Raw genomic sequence first — 13,441 nt, forward strand, 5'->3', positions numbered from 1 at the left:
GTCTAAGAAATGCCTGCGACAATTATGCAGATCTCTAGATCTGAAAGCAGATGATTCAGTATGTTGTAATGACCTTGAAATTAAAAATTATGTCTTTACTGATGAAACACCAGTGTCGCTGGCTGAGACTACACATTCAAGAGCATTTTAAAAAAAGAAAAACGTGTATGGTGGTGGGAGGGATGGCACTGTGCATGCCTATAATCCTAGCTTCTTGAGAGATCAGAAGAATCACAGTTTGAAGCCAGCCCAGACAAAAAGTTGTCAAGACTCTCCAACTACTGGGCAAAGCGATTCACACTTATCAACCTGGTTGTGTGGGAGGCTGAGATTGGGACTGAAGTTCTACATCAGTAGAGGCAAAAAAGTTCAAGAACCCATTTAACAAAAAGGCTAGGTGTGATAGTATATACCTGTCAACCTGGCTACAAGGAACATATAGACAGGAAAATTATAGTCCAGGCCAGCTCAGGAAAAAAGCAAGACTCTCTCAAACAGGGCCAGGAGCATGGCCTAGCAGTAGTAGAGTGCTCTCCTAGCATGCATGAAGCCCTCTGTACCACATACACAGAAAAAGCCAGAAGTGGTACTATGGCTCAAGTGGTAGAAAAAGCCCAAGGACAGTACTCAGGTCCTGAGTTCAAGCCCCAGGACTGGCAAAATAAAATAAGAAGGGCATAAGATGTGGCTCAAGCAGTGGACTACCAGCCTAGCAAATATAAGGCCTTACGTTCAAACCCAAGTACTGGTCAATTAAAATCCTTTAGTCAGGTTTATAACGGCAAGGGTAGCATGATATTCTCAGCTTCACACGGAGTGTTGATATTGATAGCACTCCTCTCATTTTGGTTTTTCTGCAGATACTTGGGCTTGAACTCAAGGCTTGGGGGATGCCCCTTCAATTTTCACTGAAGGGTAGCATTCTACCATTTGAGCAATGCCTCTGCTTCCAGCTGTTTAGTGATTAGATGGAGTGATTAGATAGAGTCTCCTGGACTTCACTGCTGGGCTGGTTTTAAACCTCAATCATAGATCTCAGCCTCCTAAGATTATAAGTGTGAGCCATTAGGGTATAGCTACATTATTTCTTTAATCCTAACAGGTAGGATTTTATTCCTGTTATATATAAGATTGAGAGTCAAGAGCATAAGTACCTTGACAGGAATACATAGTCAGGAGCAGGAGGTTGGGGTCTGTTTTCAGATTAACTTCAAAATCTATTTTTGCTGTTTTCTGGGGAATATTTCCAAGAGAGAACCTTAGGATTTTTCTCCCTTGTACTCAGCCTCACATGTTAGGCAAGCAGTGTACCGTGTGACCTGTGCTGTTGCCCTTTTGTTTGTATTTTGGATATCGTCTCCCATGTGTGCTCACACCTCCAAGTCACAGGGATCACCAATGTGAACCACTACCCTCAGACCCTTAAGCATTTTAGCTTAAGTTCTTGAAATTTTACTTCCAGTTTAAATTGGGTGCTGGATCATTTATTAAGCATACTCAAGGTAGTCATTCACTCTAACATAATCACAGTCCAAGGCCTTCTTGCTCTTCAGAGCATTTGTCACCCACTATGTTGCACTCAGAACACCAGAGGAGGCATCTTGTGAAATGGAGAGGAGCTGCTTCAGTGACAAATGGATGTCTGAAGCCGGAACTAGAACTAGGAAAGACCTGTGAGGCCTTCACAGCCTGATGGATTGGCCCAGCACAGACAATCAACATTTGAAAACATCAGATTGGGGATGAGAAGTGTTCAAAATGTCATGTAGGAATAAGGACACTGATTTGAAATTGGCAAGGCATAAGTTTATCTCTGCAGAAGGGCAGGCTACAGACAGGATGCCAAGTAAGAAAGCACATTGTGAGGGTAGGCTACTCAGATTTTATCCCTAACTTGCTATTGCCCTTTATTCTAATTGGTCACAACTTAGACTCACAATCATTCTTGATTTGGAAGAGGTTGAAAGGGATTGAAAGTTTGGCCCAGAAGTGAATCATCTATTCAGAGGAGGAACTCAGAAAACCAATTCTTACTCAGCTGATACTCTACCACTTGTATCTCTAGTCCCTAAGGAAAAAAATGCTGGGGCTGGGAATGTGGCTTAGTGGTAGAGTGCTTGTCTAGCATGCATGAAGCCCTGAGTTCCATTCTTCAGTACCACAGGGAAGAATCCAGAAGTGGTGATGTGGCTCAAGTGGTAGAGTACTAGCCTTGAGCAAAAGAAGCACAGGGACAGTGCCCAAGCCCTGAGTTCAAGCTCCAGGACTGAGAAAAAAAAGAAAAAAAATTATAACAAGATATAGCTTAACTAAAATTTAGCTTCCTAACAGCTCACCTAAGGTGCCTGTTTCTCTGTGGGAACAGAATACTTTTCAAAGTATTAACACCATAAGTTCCTTCTAAGAAGGCTAAGTAGCACAAATGGCTTTACCACATCCTCTTCACATCTATGTGCCTGCCATGCTAATTCCTTTCTTATTCATTTAACCAATGGAACCTTTAGGGCAAAAGAGGCATGCAAGAAGAGAATCTCAGAATTATTATAAGTTGGAAGAATAGCTCTAAAACGTATAAAAGAGTCCACTCCTTTTCAGGTATCTTCTCTTAGTTAATTCTTCTGATGACCTAATAGAAACCAAGGTGCTCCTTTCACAATTTCAGTGCATCTTTTACAGCTAGGGTAATAAATAGGTAGAAGCCTTACTGTTTCTGGGATTGCTGCAAATTAAGACAAGGATCAAAAGGATTTCTGACCTGGGATTTAAGTCTACTTCATTGACTAAGGGGTCACAAGGAGATGGATGGCCATTCTTGGGATGCTCAGGCCTAAGCAGGAAGCAGGCCTGTGTTCAGTCCGGTGGGCAGAGGTACAGTGAGTTGCAAGAGTGCTACATGCTTCTCTAGCGGGCTACCTACAAAAGCCATGGACTTCTCAGCTTGTTAAATTCTGGCTTTACTACTTACCAGATTTATCATGAAATCTTGAAATTGAAAGCAATGTGGTGACAGAAGTGTCATGAGAAGATCTTCAGAACCTCATTTGTTTAAGGTTGTATCTGTGACCAGGGAGAAACTTTCCCAATCCTACCCTGTGCAGAGGAGCATGTGAACATAGACCACATGAGAACACATGAACAGAAAGAGCGCGTTGCCGATTTGTTTGTAGGATCCAAGCGCTACTACAGGATCATCTGTCCTTTGACATTCTTCCTTTCTCCACCCAGCTTTCTATAGAGCTCTACAGGCTTGCTCTCATAGACCCATTGGATCTATTCCTATAAAGGCGATTCGTCCACCAGATCTAAAGGGGTGTGGCACACTGGAGGATGTCAGGCCTGCCATGGGTCCCACAGGTGCAGTGGGGACAGTGGGAACAACTGTTGCTCCCTTAGGTGGCACTTTTAACAACCTGCTTAGTGCTGGGCTGTGATAGGTAGAATGGTAAGAATGTCCTACAGTGACCTTGGCCTTCTGAATGTGGGTAGAATCTCTAAGTATGTGAACATATCACTTCGGCAATATCATTCTTTGCAAAAGGAAGGTCAGTTAGGTGGATCTAACTGGAACCTAAGAAGTTCTTTAAAAGGAGAGTATTTTTCCAGTTTGTGGAAGAAAAGTCGAAGAAATTTAGAGCACCAGAAGAATTTGAGGCACTGTTGCCTGCTTGAAAATGGAGAAATGAGGTGAGAAGTACAGGTGGCTTGTGGGAGTTGAAGTAGCTCCCCACAAAGGAAAAAAAAAGTTCGACCTCAGTCTGACAATTGCCAACAATTTGGGTAAGTCTAGATGGGCATTCTTCCCCAGAGTTCAAGGTAGGAGTCTCACCCGAGGGACACCTTAACTTTAGCTGTGAAACACTTTCAGCAGACAACCCAATCCAGCCTGACTTCTGACTCCAGATCTGTAAAGTGATGGGTGTGGTTTTGAGCTGCTCAACTCTGGAATTGTGTCCCATAGGAAAATCCACAGCAAAGCAGGGAGATCTTTCACCTCTGTCCAACAGCCCAGACCATCCATATCATACAGTCAGGCAAAGGATCTTTCTGATTTGATTTATAATCTCACTGTTTGCCAAAGATCAGACATGTGTCCAATGGGTTTCAGATCTAAAGATAATAATTACTATGTCTTTAGAATTACCCTTCTGAGTTACTGGTTAAACCTCTTGCAGAACTCTTAAGGGAATTAACTCGTTATTCTTAAGGGAAGTGCTATGATTTGTGGAGTAACTGATATTCATTGGATGCTTATCACCTGCTAAGCTTGCCCTAGGTATATCTGGCCACACTTAAAGAACACTTCAAGGCTCCTTTTCTCAAGAGCTCTCATTCACATAAGAAGTAAAGAGACAGATATGTGTCTATGTTGGATGATTCCAGTCCTATGAAGAAAAACAGGGCAGGGCAAGATAACGAAGAGCAACCTACAGGTAATGTGTGACCATTCGGTAGTCTACCAAATGTCAGGCTCTGATCGCATGGGGCCCTGTAGACTGCTGAAGACTTTGAAATTGACTCTGAAGGAGATGAAAACCACTGAAGCACCAGAGGGTTTTAGACAGAAGCTAATTATGATCAGAGAAATGGCAAGGGGCACCCCATGAAGTGGCAACTGCTGCTGGCCATTAAGAATGGATGAGGGTTCACTGGGGAGGTGGCGTGGACACAATGAGAAGCTGATGGGTTCTGAACATATTTAAGGTGCTGTTGGTAAGAGCCATGGGTGGTGGAATTTGCAGGAAAGAGAAAAGCCCAGACACCTGCCTCTGTTTGGATTCCACAGGGGACATGGCTCAACCACGATGTGCAGGCTTAACTGACTTGATGAATCAAGTTCCTCATACAGCCGAATATTTTAAGAAGACAAGAGCTCCGAAGAGGGCAAAAATCAAGCAACAAGATGACTGGGAAGGGATAGGGGGAAGGAAAGTGGGAGAAAAACACGTCAAGAAGTTATGTACCCACTACCTGATGAATGTAACTGTAACTCCTCTATACATCACCCCAACAATAAAATACAATTTTAAAAAGTCATCCAAGCAATAAAAGTCCCTGACTCAGTAAGCCAGTATTTCTTCTTGTTGAAAGGGCAGAAAGAAACACAGTCTTGTTCTCTAGGCTTTCATTGCCTAGGTCTAACAGATGTGAATCTAGACCTTGGTCTACTAGTTCCAACAGACTCGTGTATCTTTGCCCAGATTGTCTGAGTGGCATATTGAAATCTGAGTGCAAGCAGGAATCCTGTAATAGAGTTGTAAGAGAGCCTACGCACTAGCTGGAGAACAAATTCAGACGGCATTCTGTGGTTCTGCAGCATTACAACACACTCATTGCTTTTCTACATGAGCAGAGACCAAATCCTGGGATCCTTCTGGCGTGAAAATTACATATGGTTTCTGAATGTACGGTACCATTTTGTAAATAAAAAGGAAAGCCTGAATAAAAGAAACCTTTTATCATTTACAGTAAAAAAAAAACAACCAGTCTGGACAAGACAGTATGGATCTCCACTGAGCTTATGATGAAACCTGCTGAAAGAAAGCAAAAAGTGGAAAGAAGCTGGAAAGTAGGTGTGGAACCCAAGACTTGAGAGACAGCACAAAAGGAAAACAATGAAGCATTTTGTGTACCCATCCAAGAAAAAGCAACCCAAAGCCACACCCTAACCTAGCAGCAGCAAGCTGCCCAGACTACTCTTCTTCACTTAGATTGGAGACTTTCTGACAGAAGACCAATCAATTAAACAGAGGCCTGTCAGGCCTTCCTTCTGACCAGGCCCCACCACATAAGCCCAGGAGGAAAGAGCCAGCTACACCAATCTTCAGAAGACTCTTGATGCCCACAGTTTTTTAACTTTTCCCCTCCATCATTCAGAGACATGGAGGCAAAGGAGTTCCTGAAACTAAACAGACCCAAAACAATAGCATAAAGGTTCAGAAAATGTTTTTAAAAGGCTAGCACAAACTCTAGCTCATACATGAATCTGATATTTTTGCAGCTCCGATTAATAGGATAAACTGGCACATGTGGCAAGGTTGAGCTGTAAGGCCAATAAAAGGTTCTCTGTAAAAGGTTTTATCTGGAAATTGAGATGTCCAGGTAGAGTTGGAAGCAGTAAAAACCCTTAACCTTAGTTTTATATTTTAAACACAGGCAGATTGAGGTTAAATTGAAATATACAATTTTATTGGTGTATAGGAAGCAAGAATAGAGACATTGGTCTGTATAAAGCTCTAAAACAAAATTTGATTTTTCAGCTAAGGTGCTTTGGAGGAATACACATAAAAAAGGCTTTCAAATAAAATTGAAATATGCTTTTGAGCAACAATTCTGACTAGTGGACCCCCTAGCTGTATTAAGAAGGCTTCCCTTGCAGGTGAAAGTTTAAATATCAAAGCAGACTATTCCACTGAATTGCAGAATTTAGGGTTCTGGAGAATATCAGGAAAAGTGTGAAACAAAATGAAGATTAAAAAAAAAACAACTTTGAGAAGTTCCCAAACTATCTGTCTCCAAAGCAACACACAAAATAAGGTTAAATTTTTCAGAAAACAAACTAGGGAAGAAAGTAAAATAAATGGTAGTATGCAGTGGGCTGGAAGAACATTAATTCATAAACATTTCCAAGATAATGAAGTCGTGAATGAAAAAAATAGAGACTAATTCAAGAAAATAAGACCTTCTCTTCCTGGTAATCCTAAACTCACACCAAGCAGAAACGACATCATTGGCTATTGCATGCCAAAATACTACAGAACTTTTTGCCTGTTGTCTCTTTCATAGAAAATCATTGCCCAGGAAGACCTTTTATGTTTTAGGAGGCTAAAGTTTGTTTTCAATATTCATTACTTACATTCATTGCTTGGGACAAAAAAGTGATTCCAAAGAAATGAGAGGAGATAAACCTTGTCATAAAGAAACGCTTCAGCTCAGAAAAAAAAAAAAAAAAGAATCCCTCTGCCTTGCTGAGATAGGGCTATTTGTGTATTCAATCAGCAAATCTACTGGTAAGGTACTATAAGCTAGCTACTGTACCATTTTTTTAATGGATTCACTAATTTCCCATAGTTCACTACCATTAGGTCATACTCTCTCTCCTATTATATTTCTCCCTACCTCAACTCGTCATCAAACCTACTTTCTAAAATAGGTTTAATCATTTATTTCAGTTTTAATGAAGACCTTAGGAGAGTCCCCAAATCCCTTTGTTCTGTATAGCACAGACTATCCTGAAACACAATCCTCCTGTTTCTGCCTCCCAAATATAGGGGATTACACAAGTGTGCCAGCATTTCTAGCTCAGTCTGTCTTTTGATACAGGGTTTCTACTATCAAGCCCAGGTGGGAAAGAAATAAAAAGATAATTTTTCTTCCCCTGTAAGAGAAGGAGCTGAGACATGGCTTGGTGGAGCACTTGTCTAGCATGTACAAGACCCGGAGTTTTATTCCCTGACATCAAGAAGAACACATGAACAGATAACATGACAATTCAGTGTGTTAAAAGCTACGGCCAATGGCAGTCTCAGACACACTTGTGTGGGTTCCATCTTAATAGCTATTCAGAGGTGGTTTATAAAAAGCCTTGGCAATGACTGGCCCAAGTTGTACCCATCCATTAACTTCCATGGTGGTAAGGCAGAAAAGCCTGATGCTGCCATGTTACCTGAGCATGAAATACTCTGAGATAGCCACAGATTCTGTGCAAGCCTTGATCTGTGGAACTCACAACCAGCAGGCTGCTATTGCCAAAAGCACAATCCATTTTATGACTTGATAACATAATCCTAGTTTGTCTTGTTATTGTTGCTTTCCAAAATGAAGCGTCACATGGCTATACTGGTATGTATGCAGAAAATATTTCTAATTTCTCCGTATGTGGGGAAGTTCTTTTACTGAATGTGGGTACTTCAAGTGTCACTCCCCCTCCTCCCCCATACACATTCGCTAAGAAACTGGGGAAGGGAGACAAGACTCTACAAAGATATATAAAATGCATCCCATGAAGTAGTCCTTAAAACACTGTGTGTTTGGAAGTACTTAAATCACCGTTGAGATTCCGGATTCCTCCTCCTTGAGATGTGGATGCTGTGGATGATTCATCAGAGCCTTGCGCCTGTTTGGGCTGCAGACATGCTGAGAAATGACCCAATAATCCCAAAGGAAGATGAGCTCATCTGTTTTCAGAATCTTCACCACACGATGGCTGACCTTGTGTCTCAGGCTCCTAGCCCAGAGCTTAAGATTCATGGATATTGGGTCAGTAGCCTCATCTGAGGATTCATGCTGGGCCTTGTCCCTCCATAGAGTGTGAGTGTCATTGACTAAACAAAGCAGGCAGCTGTTAGGTGCACATATGTGTACATGCGAGAGTCAGTTCTATTTACAAACTATCCAGGTGTGACAGTTAAGGAGAAATTCAGGACTGGGTGCTGGTAGCTCATGCCTGTAAATCCAAGATACTCAGGAGGCTGAGATCTGGGGATCATGCCAGCCTGGGCAGGAAAGTACACAAGATTCTTATCTTCAATTATCTACCAGAAAACTGGAAGTGGCACTATGTCTCAAAGTGGTAGAGCAAAAGAGCTCACGGTCAGTGTCCTGGCCTCAAGTACAAACCCCACTGATATGAAAAAGGAAGGAGAAGAAGAAGGAGGAGGAGGAGGAAGAGGAGGAAAAAGAGGAGGAGGAGGAAGAGGAGAGGAGGAGGAAGAGGAGGAAAATTCATGGCTAGAATAGGGCTATTAGAAGACCTTGAGTTTAAACATCAGTACCACCAAAAGCAAAACTGAAACTCTTAATCCCTTCATTGCAAAATGATGCATCAGAAATTCCCTCATTGCCCCTTGGCTTTAGGGGTCAGAAGTATTTGAGGAGTCAGAATGAGGGTAACATTGAGCATGGGATAACAGAAAGAAATTAGAAAGCATGAGGTGATAAGGCAGTCCCTAAATTGAGACCAGCAGACACAGGAAGAAACGTGAAAGCATGTATAGCAGAAGCAGCAGCCCCATGACATGTTCACGTTCTTTTCACACTGCTACCTCACATATGTAAGGGTGTCACTGCTCTCCTCTTCAGACTAAGAGGTACAATCACTTGTGTAAGACAACACAATGAGTCAGAAGAGTCTTCCAGAATTAAAAACTGGGAAGATGGACTTTAGGGATTCATAGTTCTGTCTTGAAATCAGTCCCATTTGAAACTCAAAACCAGAAGGGTCCCAGATGCAGCTGGGACAAATATTTTTGTGATTGGTGGAGGTTTGCAAACTATTGGAATAGAGCTGAGCTGAGCTTTGCCTGATACTGTGATGCTGCCTTTGATGCCAGATAGCGGGTCTTTAACCTGGGCAGAAATCTGAGCAGTGCATGGAACTGAGTGCACATTGCTGAGGCCTTGCGTGGAGCCTGTGCACCGGCCCTTCTTAAAAATCCAGAGCACACTGCCCAGACATCCCAAGTTTGAGGGGCAGTAGAGGAGCTGATCTAAAAATTCCCAAGGAAGCCAGTTCAAGTTCAGACTTTCCCCCAAAGCTCATGAAGTTTATACAGTTAGAACCTTTCTTATCTTAGAATGCTGGACCTAAGAAATTTGGGTCAATAAAGAGACTAGAATAATCAGTGGTGTCCTCTTTGTGGGTCCTTAAATACCAAGGAACAAACATAAGATGTGTTTAAGAGAGGTATAGTGAAGCCATGGGGGGAAGGCCGTGAGAATCTGAATAGGGAAGATGAAAACAGGTACTTGAGAGGGAAGACCAAGGAGATGCAGAGATGCTGCTGTCTGCACCTGTCTCCCAGCCCTTTCCTTAGGCAATGGAAAGGACTCTCAGGCCAGAAGTGATCATAATGGTCACATAAATGCCTTTGAGTCTTCGGAGCAATTTGGTGGGAGAAGCAAAAGAAGGCAGGGCAAACAGGGAAACAGACTGTAGCTAAGTGGAGACAGAATGCCTCTTCTTCCTGAAGATCCCAGAAAATAAGAGACACCAGTCCAATGAAGACAATGCCTCTTCCTTTTTCTAAAAACCCTGGGAAGACAGAGCGATGGATCTTGACAAAAACAAGGTTCTTGATCAGCCTGGAGTAGATACTCACAGGGGACAAGTGACCTTCTGTGGGGTGAGGTGGACAGTGATACAAACTGAGATCGAGGAAGTAGAGTCACACAAGAGGGCTATAAAAGAATGAGCCTACAAGCCTACATCAGGCTGCTGATTTGGGGGTTCCATTTCTTGTTCTTTTACACCAACGATTTTGTCCGCTCAACTCTCCTATTCTTCTTCCTCCTTGCTCAGGAAGCAGAAAGACAAGACCTGTATGTCATAAGATGGCCTTCCCAGTGGGGAGTCCTGGCTGTGGGTTTACACCAACCCACCAATAGCTGAATCCTTACCCTCACTGTCCAATGAACTGCTCCTCCGCTTCCACTTCTAATGCCTCCTAATTCTTCATTTGGTGGAGAGAAAGGACCCCAGATTCCTAGATAATATCAGTATGATTAGCTTTCTGATTTCTTGACTATCTACCAGGCAGGCTACTTCCAACTTCTGTAGGAAGAGTCTTTTGGAAATAAAAAGGAAATTTCAAACAAAACAATAGCAGCAACAACAGAATCTCTTGAAGTTTGAGATTCAGGTCTGAGGGTATATCTTAAAGGTAGAGTTTCACCACTAGTAGATCAGAACAAAGAAATCAATAGAATTAGAGTGAGGGAGGCCAGGCAAAGAAAGATGGAAAGAGATAACAGCTGTCTAATTGTTATCATGGTAAGAATATTAAGGGCTGTGTTGAACAAACCCCTTTATATGACCACTTAAAAATAATTACAGAAAGCAAAAGGAAAGGCAAAAGGAATGTTGGCTGAGGGTATGACTCAAAATATGTAGCACTTGCCACTTCATCACCCTGAGTTCAAACCCCAGCAGTGTCATCACCACCTCACCTTCTCTCGCCAATGGCCTTCTCCATGATGTAACCCAGAGTTCTTTGGAATTTATCACCATGCCTTTTCTCCTGGACTTGTTCATTTAGCTGACTGCTTCCCTAGAAACCACTGGAGAACTAGGGTGTCCCATGATTACTCAGCATTGGAAAGAGGGAGAAATGCTAAGGTTAAGTTTCAGGAGGGAAAGACTGTCCCTTTTCCCCAGTCTGGGGAACAACCAGGTGCCATCAAATGTGCAATAGAAAGTATTATGGGTTTAATGAAATGAAAGCGTTGGATTGACAGTACTTGGTTTTAAGGACTCTCTGGGCTCTGGAAGCATAATTTATTCATAACCTGCTCCTCCCTGGGAAGAGAAAACAGATGGTTTATCTATTTCCAAGTTGGAGGTGAAGGACTAAGATCAATAGGTATGATCCCATGGCAAACATTATTGTCTGGCTCTGCTCCAAATCCCCCTCCTCTCACTATAAAGAGAGAAAGTGCTAGAGCCTCCTGTTCTTCCAAAAGTGAATGTGGGGTAACAGAACTGTGCTGGCTGGCTTCTGGGAAGGACTTATCCTACCTGATCAAAGGCAGAGACACATAAAGAAAATACTCATATGAAATTTATTTCTGCCTTTGGATGCAGTGCCTAGAGCTGTGGCAGTCCTCTTATAACCATGAGGAAAGGGCTAAAATCTGACTGAGATGATAATTTGATACTTTGATGTGATGGGAATATTGAGCTTACCCTCTAGGTTCCTTGTGATGCAAATAAAAACACTTATAGCATATGTTTAACTCAAAGCTAAACACATTTGTTTTGGCCAGTCCTGGGGCCTGAAATTAGGGCCTGGGTATTGTCCTTGGATACTTTTGCTCAAGGCTAGTGCTCTGCTACTTGAGCCACAGTAACACTTCCAGCTTTTTCTGAATATGTGGTACCGAGGAATTGAACCTAGGGCTTTGTACATGCTAGGTGAGCACTCTACCACTAGGCTACGCTCCTGGAACCTAAGTACAGTCTTTGAGTATAAGAGTACTAGAGGGGTGAATGTGGACAAAGCATATTAGATGTATGTATGGAAGTATCACAATGAAACCCCTCTTATAATTAATATTCATTCATAAAAAATTAGGGCCAGGAGTGTATCCTAGTGGTAGAGTGCTCACCTAGCACGCATGAATCCCTGGGTTCGATTCCTCAGTATCACATACACAGAAAAAGCTGGAAGTGGTGCTGTGGCCCAAGTGGTAGAGTGCTAGCCCTGAGAAAACTCAAGGACAGTGCCCAGCCCCTGAGTTCAAGCCCCAGGATTGGCAAAAAAAAATTAATTAATTAATTAATTAAGTGATATTCAATCCCCCAAAACTTGATCCATAATGAAGCTGGAAAGACTATAATTTCAGACTAAAGTCTAGGTATGTTATACAAGATAGTAAGTAGTGAATATTTTCTCAAAGAATCAGAATCAGAGATGTCTAAGATAGACTAAGATGCTAACCTACCTTTTCCCTTATTCTTACCACTCTAGATAAACAGAACTCAGTATAAGCTAAACAAAATCAAACAAACAAAAAAGGTGCTTCTCTTTACTCTTCCAAATGGAATTGTTTTAGCTGCATTTTCTTCCTTCTGCAAGTACATTTGAATCAGGTCCTGTTTGTTTGTGTTTTTGTTTTCTTTTTCTTTTTTTTTTAATTTTTTATTGTAATTAGTAAAAGGGTTACATGATATTTGCCAGATAGAAGGTGCATTAATTCACATACATTGATACCCTTTCACATGTCTTGGTACCCATTTTCCTCCCCCCCCGTTTTCTTTTTCTTAAGTTACGAACTGTGGCACTGTAATAAGTGACATGCAGCAGACAGTTCTTTGTTGATCTGCTTTGCTGTTGAGATGAAAGGGAAGTTGGCTGGTAAGGTCTCTAGGAAGATCTATGACATTCTATGAAAGGAGAGACGAGCACAGGAAGAGGTCTGCCATGCTGCAGTCTCCAGCACCTGGAATAAACACGTGTAGACCTGGTGCTGGGAAACAAGTCAGGATTTCAGTCGCTTTGAGTTACCTGTCACTGGACATGCGCTGCGTAATCTGCCCTCAAACATCTCTGAAACAAGCAACAACCTGCTGTGGGTTTTGTTTCTTTCTGTAGACAGGTATCCCAAGATTTAAAACTAAATCTTCATATAGATCATATAAAATATTAGAGAAAAATCAAAGCTGTAACATTCTGAAGTTCTATTTCCTCTAAGTCATATAACCACTAGATAGGAAATGCATCATGTGTCTATTCCTCTCTTGTCAAATCACTGGCTCAATGATTTAATAAGTTATTTAGTCGCATGGATAGAATGAGCCAGGCTCAGATGGTTTTTCTCATAGGTGATAAAGGCAATGAGAACCTGGAGAGATGGTTCTCTGTTCTTAGGACAGAATCATCCAACCAATTTAATTTCACACTTCTACCCATTTGCTTCATGAGATGTACAGAGCTCTGTAGGTGAA

The sequence above is a fragment of the Megascapheus bottae genome, chromosome 11, assembly GCF_031878675.1.
Source record: "Megascapheus bottae isolate mThoBot1 chromosome 11, mThoBot2.hap1, whole genome shotgun sequence".
Taxonomy (NCBI): Eukaryota; Metazoa; Chordata; class Mammalia; order Rodentia; family Geomyidae; genus Megascapheus; species Megascapheus bottae.